Raw genomic sequence first — 21,418 nt, forward strand, 5'->3', positions numbered from 1 at the left:
CATAAATCTTCTCTGATCATTAATCTTTTCATTGCTAATGTTCAAGCTGTAAGGTACCGAAAGCTTCGCAAGAAACTGAAAACTTGTGCAAGACGTTCATTACTCATCAAAGCATCCGAAAGCACAGACAAATGATATTTCTCAAGGTGTTGGGGGAAGAAAAAGTTGCAAGTGAGCAATGAAAGTATATTACTTGCTAATTCATCCATATTCTTGCAACAGGTGAATGCAATCTAGACTGGGTATAACTGTGAGGCTATAGCCTATGTTCACACATAGTATAGGCATTTTTTATGCCAGGAAATGTTCATAAAAAACTATTTTCACGTAGTGTTGCAGTCAATAGAAAATCACCCATTAGTTCACACATGATGTAAAATATGACTTTTTTAACCTCTACGGTGTCCATTTTAGGACATCGTCAGTCATGAGCCATACCTCCGTCCTCCGTCAGGCAAAACTGCGTCCCGCCTACTCCCTCGGACCAATCTCTGTCAGGTGTCAGACGCAACTCCCTCCTCCCTCCTTTGTCATACTAAAGTCTCTCATCCAAAACACTATCACCCTAAAGTCTCTCAGACCAATCTCCGTCAGGTGTCAGCCTCAACTCCCTCTTCCCTTCTTTGTCATCCTAAAGTCTCTCATCTAAAATTCTCTCATCCTAAAGTCTCTCATCCAAAACTTTGTCATCCTAAAGTCTCTCATCTAAAACTCTGTCATCCTAAAGTCTCTCATCCAAAACTCCGTCATACCTCAGACAAAAAACCTTCCTGCCGTGTAGCAGAGCCGAGTCAGTGTCGGCTCTCTGCTATACGGGTTCTGCTGTACATGCTATTCAATGTCGGCTCTGCTATACAGTAATGTGCAGCGTCAGCTCTGCTATGTGGCAGGAAGTTGTGCCTCAGGGAGAATCATCTGAGGCATGACGGTGTTTTGCATGAGGGACGTTTGAATGATGGAGTTGGGGCTGAAGGATGACAGCGATTGGTCCGAGGGAGGAGGCAGGATGCCGTTTCGCTTGACGGAGGACGGAGTTGCGGCCGACGACTGACAGCAATTGGTCCGAGGGAGGAGGCGGGACGCTGTTTTGCCTGATGGAAGATGGAGTTGTGGCTGACGACTGCCGCCAATTGTTCCGAGGAAGGAGGCGGGATGCTGTTTTGCCTGATGGAGGACATAGTTGCGGCTGACGACTGACAGCGATTGGTCCGAGGGAGGAGGTGGGACGCTGTTTTGCCTGATAGAGGACGGAGGTACGACTGACGATGCAAGATGTCCTAAAAGGGACACCGTAAACCTCTTATTTTTTTAATCATCATGTTCTAGGAACCTTAACTCTCAATTTTTTATCTACAGACACTGGGGACCCCCGTGATGATTCACACAGCATCCCATTACCATCAGCCCACGGAGCATGTTCGCTCCGGGTCTGATGACTGCCGATCACGAGGCCGATCTGCGGAGATCCGATCATCCATAATGGCAGACGAAGGTCCCCTTACATGCCTCTGTCTGTCTCTAGAGGTCTTCTGCCCTGGTCTGAGATCGAGCGGACCAAAGCAGAAGATCGCAGATAATATTGATCAGTGCTATGCCCTATGCATAGCACTGAACAGTATTAGCAATCAAATGATTGCTATAAATTTTCCCCTTAACCCCTTAAGGACCCAGCCCAAATATACCTTAAGGACCCGGACATTTTTTGAACATCTGACCACTGTCACTTCAAGCATTAATAACTCTGGGATACTTTTACATATCATTCTGATTCTGAGATTGTTTTTTCTTGACATATTCTACTTTATGTAAGTGGTGAAATTTTGTCGATACTTGCATCACTTCTTGTTGAAAAATTCCAAAATTTGATGAAAAAATAGAAAATTTTGCATTTTTTTAACTTTGAAGCTCTCTGCTTATAAGGAAAATGAATATTCCAAATAAATTATACATTGACTCACATATAAAATATGTGTACTTTATGTTTGCATCATAAAGTTGACATGTTTTTACTTTTGGAAGACATCAGAGGGCTTCAAAGTTCAGCAGCAATTTTCCAATTTTTCACAAAATTTTCAAAATCGGAATTTTTCAGGAATTTTTCAGGGACCAGTTCAGTTTTGAAGTGGATTTGAAGGCTTTCATATTAGAAATACCCCACAAATGACCAATTATAAAAACTGCACCCCTCAAAGTATTCAAAATGACATTCAGTAAGTGTGTTAACCCTTTAGGTGTTTCACAGGAATAGCAGCAAAGTGAAGGAGAAAATTCAAAATCTTAATTTTTTACACTCGCATGTTCTTGTAGACCCAGTTTTTGAATTTTTACTAATGGTAATAGGAGAAAAAGCCCCCAAAATTTGTAACGCAATTTCTCTCGAGTAAGGAAATACCTCATATGTGTATGTCAAGTGTTCGGCGGGCGCAGTAGAGGGCACAGGAGGGAAGGAGCGACAATGGGATTTTGGAGAGTGAATTTTTCTGAAATGGTTTTTTGGCGGCATGTCACATTTAGAAAGCCCCTATGGTGCCAGAACAGCAGAAAACATCACATGGCATACCATTTTGGAAACTACACCCCTCAAGGCACGTAACAAGGGGTCCAGTAAGCCTTAACACCCCACAGGTGTTTGACAACTTTTCGTTAAAATCGAATGTGTAAATGGAAAAAAAATTCACACTAAAGTGCAGTTTTTCCCCCAAATTTACCATTTTTACAAAGGGTAATGGGAGAAAATAACCCCCCAAATTTGTAACCCCATCTCTTCTGAGTATGGAAATACCCCATGTTAGGACGTAAAATGCTTTGCGGGCAAACTACTATGCTCAGAAGAGTAGGAGTCACATTTGGCTTTTTGAAAGCAACTTTTGCTGAAATGGTTTTTTGGGGGCATGTCGCATTTAGGAAGCCCCTGTGGTGCCAGAACAGCAAAAAATACCCACATGGCATACTATTTTGGAAACTACACCCCTCAAGGAACGTAACAAGGGGTCCGCTGAGCCTTAACACCCCACAGGTGTTTGCCGACTTTTCGTTAAATTTGGATGTGTAAATTTAAAAAAAAATTTTTTTTACTAAAATGTAGTTTTTCCCCTAAGTTTTACATTTTTACAAGGGGTAATAGGAGAAAATGACCCCCAAAATTTGTAACCCCATTTCTTCTGAATATGGAAATACCCCATGTTAGGACGTAAAATGCTCTGCTGGCGAACTACAATGCTCAGAAGAGGAGGAGCGCCATTGAGCTTTTGGAAAGAGAATTAGTTTGGAATGGTAGTCAGGGGCCATGTGCGTTTACAAAGCCCCCCGTGGTGCCAGAACAGTGGACCCCCCCACATGTGACCCCATTTTGGAAACTACACCCCTCACAGAATTTAATAAGGGGTGCATTGAGTATTTACACCCCACAGATCTTTGGAACAGTGGGCTGTGCAAATGAAAAATTTAATTTTTCATTTTTATGGACCACTGTTCCAAAAATCTGTCAGACACCCGTGGGGCGAAAATTCTCAATGTACCCCTTATTACATTACGTGAGGGGTGTAGTTTCCAAAATGGGGTCACATGTGTCGGGGGTCCATTGTTCTGGCACTATGGGGACTTTGTAAACACATGTGGCCTTCAATTCCGGACAAATTTTCTCTACAAAATCCCAATGGCGCTCCTTCTCTTCTGTGCATTGTAGTTCACCCGCAGAGCACTTTAAATTCACATATGGGGTATGTTCTTACTCAGAAGAGATGGGGTTACAAATTTGGGGGGGGGGGCTTTTTTCCTATTTTCCCTTGTGAAAATGAAAAATTTAGGGTAACACCAGCATTTTAGTGAAAAAATGTAATTTTTTTCATTTTCCCATCCAACTTTAATGAAAATTCGTCAAACACCTGTGGGGTGTTCAGGCTCACTATACCCCTTGTCACATTCGGTGAGGGGTGTAGTTTCCAAAATGGGGTCACATGTGGATATTTATTTATTTTTGCGTTTGTCAGAACCGCTGTAAAATCAGCCACCCCTGTGCAAATCACCAATTTAGGCCTCAAATGTACATGGTGCGCTCTAACTTCTGAGCCTTGTTGTGTTCCCGCAGAGCATTTTACGCCCACATCTGTGGTATTTCCGTACTCAGGAGAAATTGCGTTACAAATTTTGGGCGTCTTTTTTTTCTTTTACCGCTTGTGGAAGTAAAAAGTATGGGGCAACACCAGCATGTTAGTGTAAAATGTTTAATTTTTTTACACTAACAGGCTGGTGTAGCCCCCAACTTTTCCTTTTCACAAGCAGTAAAAGGAAAAAAAAGACCCCCAAAATTTGTAGTGCAATTTCTCCCGAGTACAGCGATACCCGGTATATGGCCCTAAACTGTTTCCTTGAAATACGACAGGGCTCCGAAGTAAGAGAGCACCATGCGCATTTGAGGACTAAATTAGGGATTGCATAGGGATGGACATAGGGGTATTCTATGCCAGTGATTCCCAAACAGGGTGCCTCCAGCTGTTGCTAAACTCCCAGCATGCCTGGAAAGTCAGTGGCTGTCCAGAAATGCTGGGAGTTGTTGTTTTGCAACAGCTGGAGGCTCCGTTTTGGAAACCCTGCCGTACAAGACGTTTTTAATTTTTTATCGGGGGGGAGGGGACAGTGTAAGGGGGTGTATATGTAGTGTTTTACCCTTTATTATGTGTTAGTGTAGTGTAATGTTTTTAGGGTACATTCACACTGGCGGGTTACGGTGAATTTCCCGCTAGGAGTTTGCGCTGCGGCGAAAAATTTGTCGCAGCCCAAACTTGAAGCACAAAATTTACTGTAAATCTGCCTGTGTGAATGTACCCTGTACATTCACATGGGGGGGCAAACCTCCAGCTGTTTCAAAACTACAACTCCCAGCATGTACTGACAGACCGTGCATGCTGGGAGTTGTACTTTTGCAACAGCTTGAGGCACACTGGTTGGAGAACCTTCAGTTAGGTTCTGTTACCTAACTCAATATTTTCCAACCAGTGTGCCTCCAGCTGTTGCAAAACTACAACTCCTAGCATGTACTAATCACCGAAGGGCATGCTGGGAGATGTAGTTATGCAACAGCTGGAGGTACCCAACTACAACTCCCAGCATGCCGAGACAGCTGTTTGCTTTCTGGGCATGCTGGGAATTGCAGTTTTGCAACATCTGGAGAGCTACAGTTTTTAGACCACTGCACAGTGATCTCCAAACTGTGGACCTCCAGATGTTGCAAAACTACAACTCCAAGCATGCCCAGACAGCAAACAGCTATGTGGGCATGCTAGGAGTTGTAATTTTGCAAGATCTGGAGGGATATAGTTTAGAGACCACTGTATAGTGGTCTTAAACTGCGGCCCTCCAGCTGTTGCAAAACTACAACTCCCAGCATGCCCAAACAGCTATCTGGGCATGCTGGGAGTTGTAGTTTTGCAACATCTGGAGGGCTAAAGTTAGAGACCACAGTCTGAGACTGTAGCCCTCCAGATCAACTTACCGGCTTCCGTAGGATCCCGGCAGCCGTCCTCTTCAGACGCAGGTCACGCCGCCCGCCGATCAACGTCGCCGCAGCCTCCGGACGTGTAAGTGGACGTCGGCGCCCGGTCCCCTTCGGTTCCCCATTCTGCCCCGCCTATTGTGGGTGGGCAGGACGGGGAAAACTAAAGTTAATCCCCCCGCCCCCGGTCTGCTATTGGTCGTCGCCTCTGACGATCAATAGCAGACCAATAGCAGGGATAGGAGGGGTGGCAACCCTGCCACCTCACTCCTATGCCTACAGGGGGATCGTGGGTGTCTTAGACAACCGCGATCCCCCTTCTATTCCGGGTCACCGGGTCACAATAGACCCGTATGACCCGGAATCGGCGCAAATCGCAAGTGTGAATTCACTTGCGATTTGCGCCGATCACCGACGGGGGGGGGGGGGGGGGCTGATGACCCCCCTGGGCATTTTCGCGGGGTGCCTGCTGATTGATATCAGCAGTCACCCCGGCCCGGTCCCCGCCCGGCGCGCGGCAGGGACCGAAATTCCCACGGGCGTATGGATACGCCCTGGGTCCTTAAGTACCAGGACGTCAAGGCGTATCCATACGCCCTAGGTCCTTAAGTGGTTAAGGGGACATAAAAAGTGTAAAAAAAAAATAAATGTGTAAAAAAAAAATCTATAAACATATTTGGTATCGCCATGTGCATAAATGTCCAAACTATCAAAGTATCATGTTAATTATCCCGTACGGTGAACAACAGAGAACAACGATGAAATGTAAAAAAAAAAAAAAAAAAAAAAGAGTACAAATTTGCTGCTTTTTTGTCACATCATATTCCCAAACAATTTTATAAAAAATGTATTAAAAGTTTTATATAAACAAATGTGGTGTCAATAAAAAGTACAGATCACGGCACAGAAAATGAGCCCTCATACTGCCCTGCTCCATGGAACTGCTGTTTCATTGTATGCTGCCTTATATCCATATGGAATAAAAGTTTTTGCACTTTGGATCTTCTGGATGGTGAGTGTGATTTCTTCTGCTGTTCCTTCTATATATGCTATCACAATAATAGGAAAGTGTGTAATCATGGGTATCATTTTAATCGTATTGACCAGCAGAATAAAGAAAATATGTAATTTTTATTGTAAATTGTACACCGTGAAAACAAAACCTTCCAAAATTAGCAACATTGTGGTTTTCTTTTCAATTTCACCACACAAATAGTATTTTTTTGGTAGCGCCATACATTTTAAGGTAAAATGTCATTACAAAGAAAGTTACATAGATTTGTAAATTACTTCAATTTAAAAATCTTAACCCTTCCAGTACTTATCAGCAGCTGTATGCTCCCCAGCACAGATTTCCTGTGAAAAATGTCAAGTGATAAATTTTGACTATTTTGACCACCCCTCTAGAAGACCACTTTTCAATGCTATTTTGGGTGGTCTTACTGTGGCAGAAGGACTATTGTAGAAGAATAATGCATGTAACAGGGCTTACATAGTCATAGATTAATTCCAGGAACATGACAGCATCTTTTCCTTGCTGTAATGATCTTTTCTGTCTTAAAGGGGTATTCTAGGAAAAAACTTTTTTCATATATCAACTGGCTCCAGAAAGTTAAACAGATGTATAAATTACTTCTATTTAAAAAATCAGTATTTATGAGCTGCTGAAGTTGAGTTGTTCTTTTCTGTCTAAGTGCTCTCTGATGACACCTGTCTTGGGAACTGCCCAGAGTGGAAGCAAATCCTCATAGCAAACCTCTTCTACTCTGTGCAGTTCCTGAGACAAGCAGAGATGTTAGCAGAGATCACTCTTGCCAGACAGAAAAGAACAATTCAACTTCAGCAGCTGATAATTATTGGAAGGATTAAGATTTTTTTAATAGAAGTAATTTACAAATCTGTTTAACTTTCTTGAGCCAGTTGATTAAATAAAAAAGTTTTTTTCCCCTGGAATACCCCTGTAAGAAATAAAAGGAGTGGAAACGGATAAGATGTTAGATTGCGGGGGTCCCGCAAAGATGTTAAATCACAGGGGTCCTACCGCTGGGGACCCCCGCGATCTCCGGGCCTTCAGCGCCTGCGTCCGAAACACGGAAGCTTGCAGCTTCCGCTTTCATGACATCACGCCAAACCCCCTCCATTCATGTCTATGGAAGGGGGCCTGACGGCTAGTACATAGCCGTCAGGCCTCCTCCCATTGACGTGAATGGAGGTGGCGTGGCGGCTTGCATCGCCAGCCATCGAGCACGGAGCAGAGTTGGCTCTGTGCGTAGAAGGGTGTCTAAGGTATGGAGCTGTTAACATATAAGAGATCCTCAACTAACATAGGCCCTTTGCATAGGGGATAAGATGTTTTCAGCAGAGTACCCCTTCAATCCTATAGAGTATCTCTGGAACCAGATAAACATATCAAAACCTCCATCTAAATTGTGGCATCAGCAAGAAGTTTTCCTGTCTGGCACTGCTGCTGAACAATGTCAATATCTAGTAGAATCTATGCTAAAACTAATTCATGTGGTTCTAAAGGCCAAGAAAGCCCACCATACTAGAGGGGCATCTCTAATGAAGAGGCAAACCAGTGTAATTTACCATTAAAAGTGATATTGATGCAGTAGTTGTTATGGCATAAAACTTACCAGCAACAGTGACAGCTTGATAGAAACATTAATATGGGAAATGAGCTGCAATTACCATCTTACAATCAGGATATAGACAGAACTGAACACCGCCTGCATCTGATGTAATCCCACAGATCCTATAGTGGAGAACTTGCTGGCAAAGTATATATATATATATATATATATATATATATATATATATATATCTCTATATATATATATATATATATATATATATATATATATATATATATATACATATATATAGGGGAATATGCAAAGCAGCTCATTACACAACCTTTTCAGGTAGTGTTCCCTGGTATCAGTTTAGCTCCTGTTAAGGAATATAAAAAGCTTTTTATATTCCTTAACAGGAGCTAAGCTGAAACCAGGGAACACTACCTGAAAAGGTTGTGTAATGAGCTGCTTTGCATATTCCCCTACCCAGAATGCCTGTGGAGTGCTAAATGGCCTAACCTGAATCTCCGTTACACCTGAAGAGGTGTCCTCTCCCTGAGGAAAGTACTGACCCCTATATATATATATATATATATATATATATATATACATATATGTATAGTACGTATAGAGTATATACAGTAGAGCTCTTGCATAACTACAACTTCCACCACTGAATCATTAGGTGATGCATCAGGCCTGGCAAATAAGTATACTTGCCAACTTTTTAGATGTGACCATGACGTAAATAAGTATGAACTGGTGCTGTGTTATGCATGCCACACAAAAGGCTTATATTGCTGCAGGTTGTGCCCAGGGACAGATAAAGGGTGTCTAGGGTATGGAGCTGTTAACATATAAGGGATCCTCAACTAACATAGGCCCTCTACCAGCTCTAGACTAAATTCAAGTGTGAGTCACATCACATAACATTGTTGCCATACTGTTAATAAACAAAACACTTTACACATAAAGATATTACCAACATTGCAAATCTCAACCCCCCTTTAAATTCTGCTGATACCACTACATAATGCCTAAATATTACCACCATACCATGACCCCTGCTGTTACCACTACAGACCATATAAGTGATTACAGTGCAGTTGTAGTGAATGATACTATTATAGAATGCCTAAATAATATCACCATACCATGACTGCTTCCAGACCCTGTAAGGGGATACAATGCAGTCATATTCAGTGATGCCCATATATAATGTCTAAATAATACCACCACACCATAACCACTATTATTACCACTACAGATAATATAAGTTATTACAGTGCAGTTACATCCTGTGACTCACAGGTTATGTCGTCTCTTATCATTAATTTGTTTACCTTTTTCTTCTCCATCCAGCCCAGACGTGCATGATGAGTCTTCCAGCTACAACTAGGCCCTGCTTTGCAAACATTTTAGGCTTTACACTTTACCAGTAGGGATGAGCGAATTTGTTACGAATTTCAGGAAGAATTCACTATGCAACGAATCCGAAAATCGCTGCGATTCGATCACACAAATAGCTTAATTAAACTCCATTTAGTGTGGTTCAGGCTCCAGGGCATCTAAGATGGCGGCTCCACATGTCAGGACATGGGGCAAGGAGCTCTGGAAAGGCAGGAAGACGGGTAAGCGGGATGATCCTGAATCACATGCTGCATGCAGCCTATCAGCAGCCAGCCACCCCTGTGATGTCACAGCCCTACACAATCGGAAGCAATCTTGCAGCCAGTCACATCAGCGTTTTATTGCAGAGAGAGAGAGAGGGGGGGGGGGTGAGCAGATAGCAGTGTGTGTTGCACAGAAAAGCATTTTTTTTTACATCAACGATTCACCTCAAGGCCAAAACCAGCCTAGAAGCACCGATAGGGAAGGGAGAGAGATTGAGAGAGAAAGTGCAATTTTGGGTGTAGTACACAACGACTGTGTCCTGCAGCAATGGTGTGTACAACAATTGAAAAGCTAATAGTAGCCAGCGAGTTAGGGTGAGCAAAGCACTAAAAGCCTAATACAGGTTGCGTGGTGGAGCGTTTTGTCCTCTATTAAGTGTAACCTGTGCGTACATAGGTGGTATACGCTTTTGTTCCTGTTAAAGCCTTAAGGGCCTAGATACTGTGAAAGGCCAGCCAAAAGTACACATCTGCTGCTGTTCTAGACAAATACTGTTTTAAGTGTAGTGGAGCATATTGTACTCCCTTAATAAGTGCATACCAGGTACATATATCTACGTGGTGTACCATTTTGTTCCTGTTAAAGTCTTAAGGGCCTAGTTACTGTGAAAGGCCAGCCAACAGTACACACTTGCTGTTCTAGACAAATACTGTTTTAAGTTTAGTGGAGCGTTTTGTACTCCCCTCATAAGTGCATACCACATACGTACATCTAAGTGGTGTACCATTTTGTTCCTGTTATTGTCCTAAGGGCCTAGTTACTGTGAAAGGCAGCCAAACGTACACACCTGCTGCTGTTCTAGACAAATTACCATTTTAAGCGTAGTGGAGCGTAATGTCCTCCCCTCATATACGCACTAAGTATGCCAGGACGTGCACAGAGGAGTGGCAGAGGACTAAATTCATCAGGCACAGGCAGAGGTCGCAGCAGACTAGGGGCGAGTGGCAGCAGGAGTCGCAGCGAGAGACCTGAGCTCAGTATCAACTAGCGGTCGTGTTTCGACCAGCAAACCATCTGCTGTCATTGACCCAGGAGCAGTCCTTGTCCTCCAATTGCCTCTGTCCTATGCTGTTCCCTTCCCCATAGAAGTATCCTATGATGTGGGTTAAGCTCCACTTTTTAGTCAGGACAATCTACTAGAGGACAGTCAAGAAGTGAAGGAGACATCCCCTGCTTCTTTCGCTAGGCGGGCAAGTAGTGATGAGGAGAGTGGCGTGGTAGGTGGTGTTGGGAGTGTTCAGGCTCCTGAAGCACACACTTTTGAGGAACCTGCGGAGGACATCAGTGATGTGCAGACACAACACTATGATGATAAAGCCGATCGCACTTGTGAGCTGGGTGCAGAAGGGGCTTCATCATCATCAGGAGAAGAGGGTGGCAGGCTGCAAGTGAGGCAGCAGTTGAGCCAGCAAGGTGGTAGCATGGTTGGGAGTCAGCGTGGTGCCAGCAGTTGGAAGTCTGGGGCCAAATGTGCCTGGGGTAGACCACCTGCTTTGCGGCAGCCTAAGTGCTTGGGAGGTAGTGGAACAGGGGTCCCTGGAGTTGGCGGCAGTAGCAGTCAGTCAGTGTGGACTGTTGGGGGGAAAATCAGCTACTCTGCAGTGTGGCAGTTTTTCATCTAGTATCCGGAGGATGTTAACATGGTCACATGCAGTCTAAAAAAATATCTTTAATCTTTTCAATTGTGAGGCCCTATGGTCTCTTTAGGCTGCTGCCACCTCTAAGCTGTGTCATTCTGTCACCATATGGTCTCCTGTTGCTGCTGCCACCTCCAGGCTTGGTCATTCTGCCACATTTTGGTCTCCTCATGCTGGTGCCACCTCCAGGCTGTGTCATTGTGCCGCCATGTGGTCTCATCTTGCTGCTGGCACATTACATAAAATGTGTAATGTTAATTTATTTAAAATCTTCAATTTATATTTTAAAATATATCTTTAATCTTTTCAATTGTGTCGCCCTATGGTCGTCATGATATATTACCTGTGGAATTACCACAAGAATCCACAGGCTGGAGCGATAACAATAAACCATAACCGATTAAATGAAACATTTGCAGTTCCACACATAGTAAGACAGTCGGGGTGGCGGGGCGCTGAGAGGCAGGGGCTGAAATAGGTGGTAGCTCGCCTCGTGGCAGACCACCAGCTCGATGCTCACCAGAATGGGTCCTCAAAAAAGGATTTAAAAAATTTACATAAATTCAAATTAAATTTAATTAAAATTACCTAAAAAAATCTCTTTAATCTCTTCAATTTTGATGCTATAGGGTCTCCCTACTGCAACATCCAGATGCTCTGCGGCATTTAATAGCAATGCCTGTAATCTGCATGTCTTACTGAATAACAGTGTTATTTCGCTAACACCGTACACTCCCTATGCGTGTTCCGACAAGGCAAAGTGTTCTAAACCCCTATTGAGGCTCTCTGTAGGCCAGAAATAGCTGTTTTTAATAGTGATTCGCAACAAATAAATTCGGACCGAACCAAATTTTTTCGGAAAATTCGGCAAATCGTTCGAATCTAATTTTTAAAAAAATTGCTCATCTCAAAACAGTAATAATGCTCCCCTTTGGTGATCCACACAGTAGAGGGGTAGATAAGTTGGTTGGGAAAGAATAGATACATCCATCTTATTAGGTAGTTAGTTTGTTCCAGTAGGTAGACAGGTACCTTAATTTAGTTTCCCCTATAACATTGGTACACAGAGTAGGTAGGTGTCACTTGTAGGTAGGTCCCACCGTGTAGATAGGCATGCCCAGTAGCTACAAGTTTTCCGAAGGTGAGTCCCCTCTAAATAGTTACTCCCTTTAGATAGTTCCCCCCTGTAGATAGTTACTCCATGTAGGTTGGTCCCATGTAGATAGTTACCCCCACTCACAGCTGGTGCTCAGGGACTCATTGGATGCCTTTATCGGATTTCTAAATTTTTTTCCTAGAGTACAATAAATAGTGTCCTCAAGTGTCCTGGGCTGCCCAAATCATAGGCCCTATAGTGATCTCATAGGCAGCGGCATTGTACATGCATTGTTCTGTCAGAGATCAGCATAGGAAGAGGATGTTCCAGCAAGCTGCAAAAGGTGCTGATGCCATGTTGTACAGTAAGTATGAAACAGTTAACAGAGTAAAATAATAGCAGTGAGGTGTATACTTTGGCAGTGTAATGAGTCTGGGGCTGTCAGACTGGGAAGTTGGCTCACTAAGGTAACCACTAAAAGTACTGTCAGAATTTACTTGAACATTGGACCAGAAGGCTTGACTATAGTATTTGGGGGTGGGCTTACATATGAAATCCCACAGCATCATGTTGTGTGGACCCCTTACTCAACCCTGCTTCTGATCTGTGAGGTTTGCCATCAGCCCACTTTCTGCTGTAAAGGTAACAGAGATGAACCTGTTGTCAGTCCTGCTGTGTGGCATTTTCATTGTTCATTGTGTGGGTCAACAACGTTACAACTGAGTTTCAGGAAACAGCAAATTGTGATGTAGTTTCCTTCTAGACTTTATGTGTTGACTGTTTAGCATAAACTTGTATGTTTTCCTATAATGTAACAGGTGCATTACTCCTATTGGTGCGCGCCATAATAAACAAAAACATTTGGTGGCGGCTATGCAACAATCTTGCTATTAAGCTCCATATTAAGCAATACTAGGCACTTGCAATATGGTTCTCAAAGGGTTAAGAAAATTAAATAGTGAAACTGAAATCTTCAGCGAGATGAACGAGCCTGATAAAGACACAATGCAGCCATTTCAAGCCAACAACAATTATGTGGAATTATTACTAGACATTTTATTTTGTGCCTCTGGAGTGAGCATTGAAAGTAAAAGGCAGACGCTGATTATTCCCCTGGGAGCGGTAAGTCTACGTTGCGGCGAGGTCATCCCTTTTTTCATTAGCTGAAGAGTTTGTAGAAAAGTTAAATGTGCTGACAGCTTCTTTGCCTTTGATGTTGGGTTTCACCCTGCTGCAATTACCACGACTTTTCCCTGGTGACAGGGGACGGCTGCTGGAAAATGATCTTTCTTCCACATTAGCAGTTTGGTTGTATCGCCATTTTAAAAGCTTCATTACCAAAAGCATATATACAAAACCCATGCTATGAAATGATTTAATCTGAGATATAGAAGAAAGGTAGGGAGTCTGCATGTATGTATTACAGGACAATTCCTTTAATCTGGCAATTACTTATTTTAGAATCCTGTATATTTTTTATTTTCAAAAAGTTTTATTAGTTTTTTTTTCCAAAAATAAAGAATGCAACAAATGTGTTCCAATGCAGGCAGGATATTCAAAGTTATATGCCAAATAAAATTACAAACAAATATAAGTGTCAAATGTAGTAGGTGATTGCCGTATCATGCCAGCAGAACGGTCCATTTCTAAGCTCGGCAAGAATATAACAAGATGTGAGGGAATAGGGATCTCCTCTGTAATGTCCAATATACATGAATAACAAAGGCAAATATATAAAAACCTAGGCCCAGATTTATTAAACTGGGTGAGAGAAAAAATTGAGTGATTTTCCCACAGCAAACAATCACAGCTCAGCGTTCATTTTACCAGAGCTAACTAGCTGAGCTGTGATTGGTTGCTGTATAAAAATCACTCCATTTTTTCTCTCACACAGTTTGATAAATCTGGACTCTAAAGTTCCTGTTATTACCGGGATAACAGACATGAAAATGCAAACATGATGTACTAAGAGGAAGGGACAGGGAGGGGGGGGAGGGGAAACCAGGGTTGCTTATATTTATGCACAGAAAAAAAGGTGAATCTAACAAAATGAGTGAGTAAAGGACAGGGAACCAAATAGATTATCTATGGCTACCAAGTGTGATTTTGGACCATTCTTCCATACAGTTTTCAAATCTTGAAGGTTTCCTGGGCCTCTTCTATGAATCATGATGCTCAGTTCTTTCCATAGATTTTCAATGGGATTTAAATGGGTTTTCCGGGATTATTATTATTTTTTATTTGACTATGCTATGGGGGCTTTAAAGATAGTGAAGATCATAATATAGTGTCTGTACCTATGTTTCATGGTGATTCTAAGAAAAGGAAAATATCCAGCACTCTAGAATTCTTGAGAATGCAGCTTATTTATTGTTATTCTTCAAGGCACATAGGACATGGTAAACAGTGACGCGTTTCAGCTTGTTTACCAAGCCTTATTCATATGAAATGCTTGCTTGAATGGGTGGAGCAGCTGCTCGGTGGGAGGAAGATCATTCTGTTTTTACAACAGCTGGAGGCACCCTGGTCAGAAAACACTGGTCTATTGCATTGAAGAGATCATAGGTATGTTTCAATGGGTAGAGTGGCTGATATGTGGGTGGTAGGAAAGTGACTTCACACTTACAAACAAGGAATGATGGGATTTGCAGTTTAAGGGAACAAATTCCATCAGGAAATAGCCAGTTCACAAAAAGATAGCTTCAACTTTATGGCAATCTCACAACATAGCTATTTAGCCACAAGACAAGTGCAGATCCTTCCTAAGCATGTCCATTACTGTCTGCCAGGTACGTACTAAAATCACCTTATGGTGGAGAACAACTTTAAGTTCGGTGAAAGGCTGAACCATTCTAGCAGCTTAACTTTCTTTCTTTGAAACCATTTGAGAGTTTCCTTGGCTGTGTATTTGGGATCATTGTCTTGCTGAAATGTCCGCCCTCTTTCCTCCTAATCATCCTGGTAGATATTTGTCAAGAATATCTTGATAAATGTATCCATTCATCCTTCCTTCAATTATGTGAAGTTTTCTAGTACTATTTACTGAAAAGCCGCCCCACACCATGATGTTCTCACCTCTAAACTTCACTGTTGGAGTGGAGTTTTCATGGTTTTGTACAGTGCCATTTCTCCTCCAAACACGGTGTGTATTATGGTATCCAGACAGTTCAATTTTGTTGTCATCTGACCACACTATATTCTCCCAGTATTTCACTGGCTTTTCCAAATATTGTGCAGCAAACTTTATGCTGGAGTGTTGCATAGTGAGCGTGCATACAGGCCATGGTGGTGGAGTGCATTACTTACTGTTTTCTTTGAGATAACAATATCTGCTAATTCCGGGTCTGTTTGAAGCTCTCCACAAGTGGTCATTGGCTCTTGGACAACTCTTCTGATTATTATTATTATTTTCCCTCCTCTGTCAGAATATGCATAGTGTGTAAAGGGCCTTAGTGTCACATGAAGTGAGCAGAAGATTTATGTGGCTATTAATGCTCAGATTTTGAGTGGAGTCTTTTGTACTAGTACACCATAAAAGCAACATGTCACATAGATATCAGTATGATATTGCAAAAAAAAAATTCTAGTATGTAATTTCAAGACTGTGTTCACAATGAGCTCATGGTTAAATGAGCATTGATTAAAACTACTTTTTGCTATTGGACTCCTTATGGTAAATAAAAATCTTTCTAATGTACTTTGTTTTAAAAACAATTTAGTTTTCTATGTTTTATTTGTGTTTAAAAAAGCTGCCATTAGGTGTCTCCCTACTTGTCATGAGCACACTTCCCCCCAGCCTTAGCCAATCATAGCTCATCTCACACTGAACTGCTCTGGGCTGTGTGTAGCAGAGTGAGGGAGCAAGTTCTCCCCTGTATGGCTTCAGATAATGTCACGCCTGCTGGGTAACGCCCCTTCCCAGTCTGTGAATCTGACTGAAACTGAGCAGAAAATACAGAGCAATATCAAGGTAGAAAACTAAAAAATAATTTAAAAAAATAAAGCCAGGGGGTGGTTTATCATGATGGGGATGGTAAAATTTAACAAGATTGTGAGAGGTACTCTTTAAATATTGGCCGATTTTTTTTTAACCATTTTATGGCCGATTTATGTCATTTGGCTATATTCTTAAAGGGGTTGTGTGCTGCCCTGCAGTTCGGAGCTCAGCTCACAGCGTCTGGAAATTCAATACTTCGAACGCTGTGTGCGGGCTTCCGTGTTCGCAGCCGCCGGACGTGACGTCACGCCCGGCCCCTTCGTGACGTGTCGCCCGCCCCCTCGTGACGTCTCGCCCACCCCCTCAACGAAAGTCTATGGGAAGGGGGCGCAACCGCTGTCACGCCCCCTTCCCATAGACTTTGGTAGAGGGGGCGGGCGTGACGTCATGAGGGGGCGGGCGTCACGAGGTCACGCCCGGCAGCTGCAAACATGGAAGCACACACACAGCGTTCGGAGTAATGAACTTCCGGATGCTGTGAGCTGAGCTTCGAACTGCAGGGCAGCGCACAACCCCTTTAACTCCAAAAAACAGCCTAAAAAAATAATGTGCTAGTTTAATGGCCATTGAAATAACGCCTGTTTTTTTCCTGCTATGTGTGCACTTAGGGCCAATTTTCCATTGACAGCAATGGAACATATTATTATAAGATAATCTGCCAAATTGTTAGCATATTTTTGCTACTGTAGAAATGCTGTTTTACTTGCATTTTACAACAAAAAAAATGGTCAATTTTACTTTGCGTGAACATGGCCTTTAAAGTCAGATTCATGAATAAATTATATTTAGATGAATTATTGTAATCGTGTAAATAAAATCTCTTTATATTAGTAGTGTATTTAAATGCAATGGAGATGCAGAAACCTATATTGTTACATTTACTGGCATCACTTAAATATAATGAAGCTGTGAAGGAGCCATAGGACACATAGCAACATCACATGCTTGTATTCCTGAAGCTGGAGGCCCTCCAAATAAAACATCACCAAATTAAAGCTGAACCGGTTGGTGATCCATTGGAAATTAAACCAATGAGCAGAAACAAATCATCAATGTTTTCTCCTGTTTCTCAGAGAGAGAAAAATCTACTCAAAAATGAGTTTTCTCCCTGGATCAGCCCTGTTCTCTACATAAAGTAAGCAGTCATAGCACGAGAGATGTGATTTATGTGTGTACTGTAAGCTGAAGTTGGTGTGCCTACAGCTCTATCTATCCCTCAGGGCCATTCCAGCAATCTTACACAATGTTTCCTATCAGACATTTCACTGCCTTTCAATCAACATCACTCCTCATGTGCCTTTTTTAACAGCCCAAGAACACACTGTACCAAAACTGCATTTGTAGATGCCAGTTCTCCCTCACGTCAGTCGACAAACTAAACACATCTAGTGAAGGGGACGTAGAACTGCGCTGATCTCCTACTTTAATAGGAATCTCAGGGAGCTCTCTGGGATGGGCAAGGTCAGACCTGAGCCTACGTCAGAACCAGAAGGCGGCCGTCAACATTTCTGGGAGGGGATGTAAGTGTAATGAAGACGGTTTATGAGTGACACTGTCTTTCCCTCCTCCTTCACTAATTTCACATCCTGGGAATTTGGCGATCGCTGTAGCTGTTGGCCCTCTCTTGGCCTTTCTGATGCTGAGCACCAATTTCTTTTCCTACTTTCATCAGAATTCAATTTTCTCCTCGTAAGTTAACACCATCCAAACTTCACATGCTTTCCTTCTCCCAGTGATGGATGAGACTGCTGAGGTCTCCCTGTCTATCACAGCTTGCAATAATAAAAATAGCAAAACACCCACGGCAAAACAACAAAGCTATTCAGTTTTCCTTTTCACACGTCCGGTGTCTTTTGTTTTATTTCCTCATTTTATTTGAAACTTCTTCTTTTTTTTCCCCTCTCTCACATCTCCTTACCCAATTCCTTCTCCCTTTTCCCCCTTCTTGTCTTTTCTGCTTACACCTCTATTCATCTCAGAGAAACATCATTTATTTTGTACTTCCCAGATAATTTACTTTTTTCCCTTCTACTGGAATTCTCCATTTCCCTATAAAATGAAAATTCATCTAGAATTACATCTTATGTCATCATTATGTTTATTAAGCGTGGATGATGTATATGAACAGTACTGGCTTGCTGCTGAGTGCTTAATGGTGCATAAGATTAAGCCGAGACTCTCAGCTGCGCTGTGACTCCCCTCCGGTTCCCATGTTGTAAAGGCATGCTGGGAGTACAAGTTCCAAACGGACAACCAGGTGAATTCTGCTAACATCTCATTTTTCGCCCCCGAGCCCCCTCCTCCAACCTACATCCTTCTTTATTTTTATATTAGTTGGTTACTGGCCTGAGTGGCAATCTGTAGAGTGACCATTTGCTGCAGGTAAAACATAGAAACACCATGTTATGACAAGGATTCATTCTCCATGCTCCACGGTGCTGTCTTAATACACTTCTTATATTTATGTTTTTGCAGGAGCTCTGCCCAAGTAGGTTGCACAGTGTTTATTAACCCTTGGATGAAGAACGCAGCCGCCTATTCCCATAGAATTGGTGAATACATTATTACTCAGATGCATCGCTTTAACTTCACACTATTGTTTCAACGCTCCTGAATTCGTATATTTTCCTCTAAGCCCATTCTGAGAGCTGATGAATTGGTAAACAAGGGTCAGCCTTAAGGGATACTCCTAGCTGGAATAAACAGCACAGCAAATGCCACCATCATCACCCTTCTGCCACAATCTACACACTCTGATCTCATCTCTAAAACAAAGAGCAAAAGCCAAGAGTAAATGATTGCACCGCTACACATTGCCTCAAAGTTGTACATTTCTAGTCCTACATCCCTATATCCCAGCTCAATGCTATGCAGTATTAGTGATGAGCAGTAGGGGCCCTATTCGAATTCACAATATTTCACGAATATATTAATGATTATTCGTCCTATGTTCGCGAAATTCGAATATTTGCTATGTTCATTCACTTTTTTTTCATGCATAAAAATTTGCATGTGAAAAAAAATAAAATAAATAATTTGCATAAAAATCGCTAAAAAATTTGCATGGGAAAAAAACAAAAAAATATATATTCATCATTACGAATATATAGCACTATATTCAAAATATTGGCAAAATTGCGAAGTGCCAATATTCGCGATAAAAATTTGCATTACGAATATTCGTGCTCAACACTCGTGCAGTATATGAAATGATACCTTAAAATAACAGCATGGTCTTATCTTACACATAAAATCTGCATGAAATGATTTTATAGTGTAATATTTTCGTTCACTTGTGTTTAGTTTAGAGAGTATTTATACACCACAATACCAATTAACAAATTCTCCAGCTTAAAAGAAACACCACCCCCCACTTCTCAAGTTAAAAAAAAAAAAAAAGAATAAAATATAAAGTTTTAGGTAAGGTCTTGTTTTTCCATAAAGTTATGTTATTATAAACAGGTTTCACAGATTTCCAAGGAAAAGATAAAGCACCAAGCACACGTCCAAATCTATAACGTATAAGGTTTCAAAAGGCGTAGGATTATTTGCTCTCTACATATCATCATGGATTTCATCTGTTTGTATATTTTCCATAAAGTTGGTTTTAGTAAATTACAAATAAAGAATATAGAATTTCAGGATTTGGACATGTACCGGACACTTTACCTTTTCTGTAGATCTTAAAAATCCCGACTGGTGGAGTTTATTTAGTCTCATTCACCATTCACATGGGAAGTGCCAAGTTAGAAATTGAGTACACAGGAACTATGGGGGAGATTTATCAAAACCTGTGCAGAGGTAAAGTCCCTGAGTTGCCCATAGCAACCAATCAGATCGCTTCTTTCATTTTTGAAAAGGCCTGTGAAAAATGAAAGAAGTGATCTGATTGGTTGCTATGGGAAACTCAGCAACTTTACCTCTGCACAGGTTTTGATAAATCTCCCCCTATATGTGAGTAAATCTGATTTAGTGTCTTAATAGGTTTCCCAGTACTTGTGGATCTTTTAATAAAGATTATAGGGGTCTCAGAATCTGGACCCAAATTGATACTATATTTTGATGTGGGATTCATTGGATGTTTTGAGTATACATCTGGTCGGTTTACCAGACATGCCAGATCCTTTGAGTTTAAGGGACTAAATTTAGTCTACTAATGACTATGCTCAGCCTGTTTCCAAGCATATACTGTTTCTTTGTGGGCAGCTAGAACAGTACACACTCAGAAATGGACGAAAGATAATCACTAGTATACCATGTTTTTGGCCCATTAAACTCATTGCAGTATACAGTGACAGTACGTTAAACGCACATTAAAAAGTACATTGGCCCACTATTTTGCTGTTATGCCGACAAATATCCTGAACATAGCCTAAACATTCACATATTTTCATACATTATATCTATTATTCTTCTATTATTCTGCTTTCACACTATAAAATTCATCCGTTTTAAAGATCCGTTTGATGTTCCTTTATGAAAACCCTGATAATCGGCCATTAAACGTTCATTAGAAAATCCCATGCACTATTTCTTCCGTTCATTCTCCCATCACAAAATAACGTCCGTCATTAATAACGGACTATAACAGATTAAAACGGATAATGTAAAAATTCCATAGAATATAATGGGATTTTCTAACGGACGAATGGGATTTTCTAACGGACGTTTAATGGACGATTTTCAGGGTTTTCATAAAGGAACATCAAACGGATCTTTAAAACGGATGAATTTTATAGTGTGAAAGCAGCCTTACTTTTAGGAGTAGAAAAAAAACAGAAATGGAGCGCTCCATGGTGTAATATCGCCAAAACAAAGTAAGACACTAAAAGATAGTAGCGTTTACCAGAACAAGTTGTGCAGGAGCCAGCACAACTTGGATAAAGGTATGTAACAATGGTCCACTACTGCCGTGCCACCGGTATAGCAATTGCAAGACAAAAACCT

The sequence above is a fragment of the Hyla sarda genome, chromosome 7 (genome assembly GCF_029499605.1).
Source record: "Hyla sarda isolate aHylSar1 chromosome 7, aHylSar1.hap1, whole genome shotgun sequence".
NCBI lineage: Eukaryota > Metazoa > Chordata > Amphibia > Anura > Hylidae > Hyla > Hyla sarda.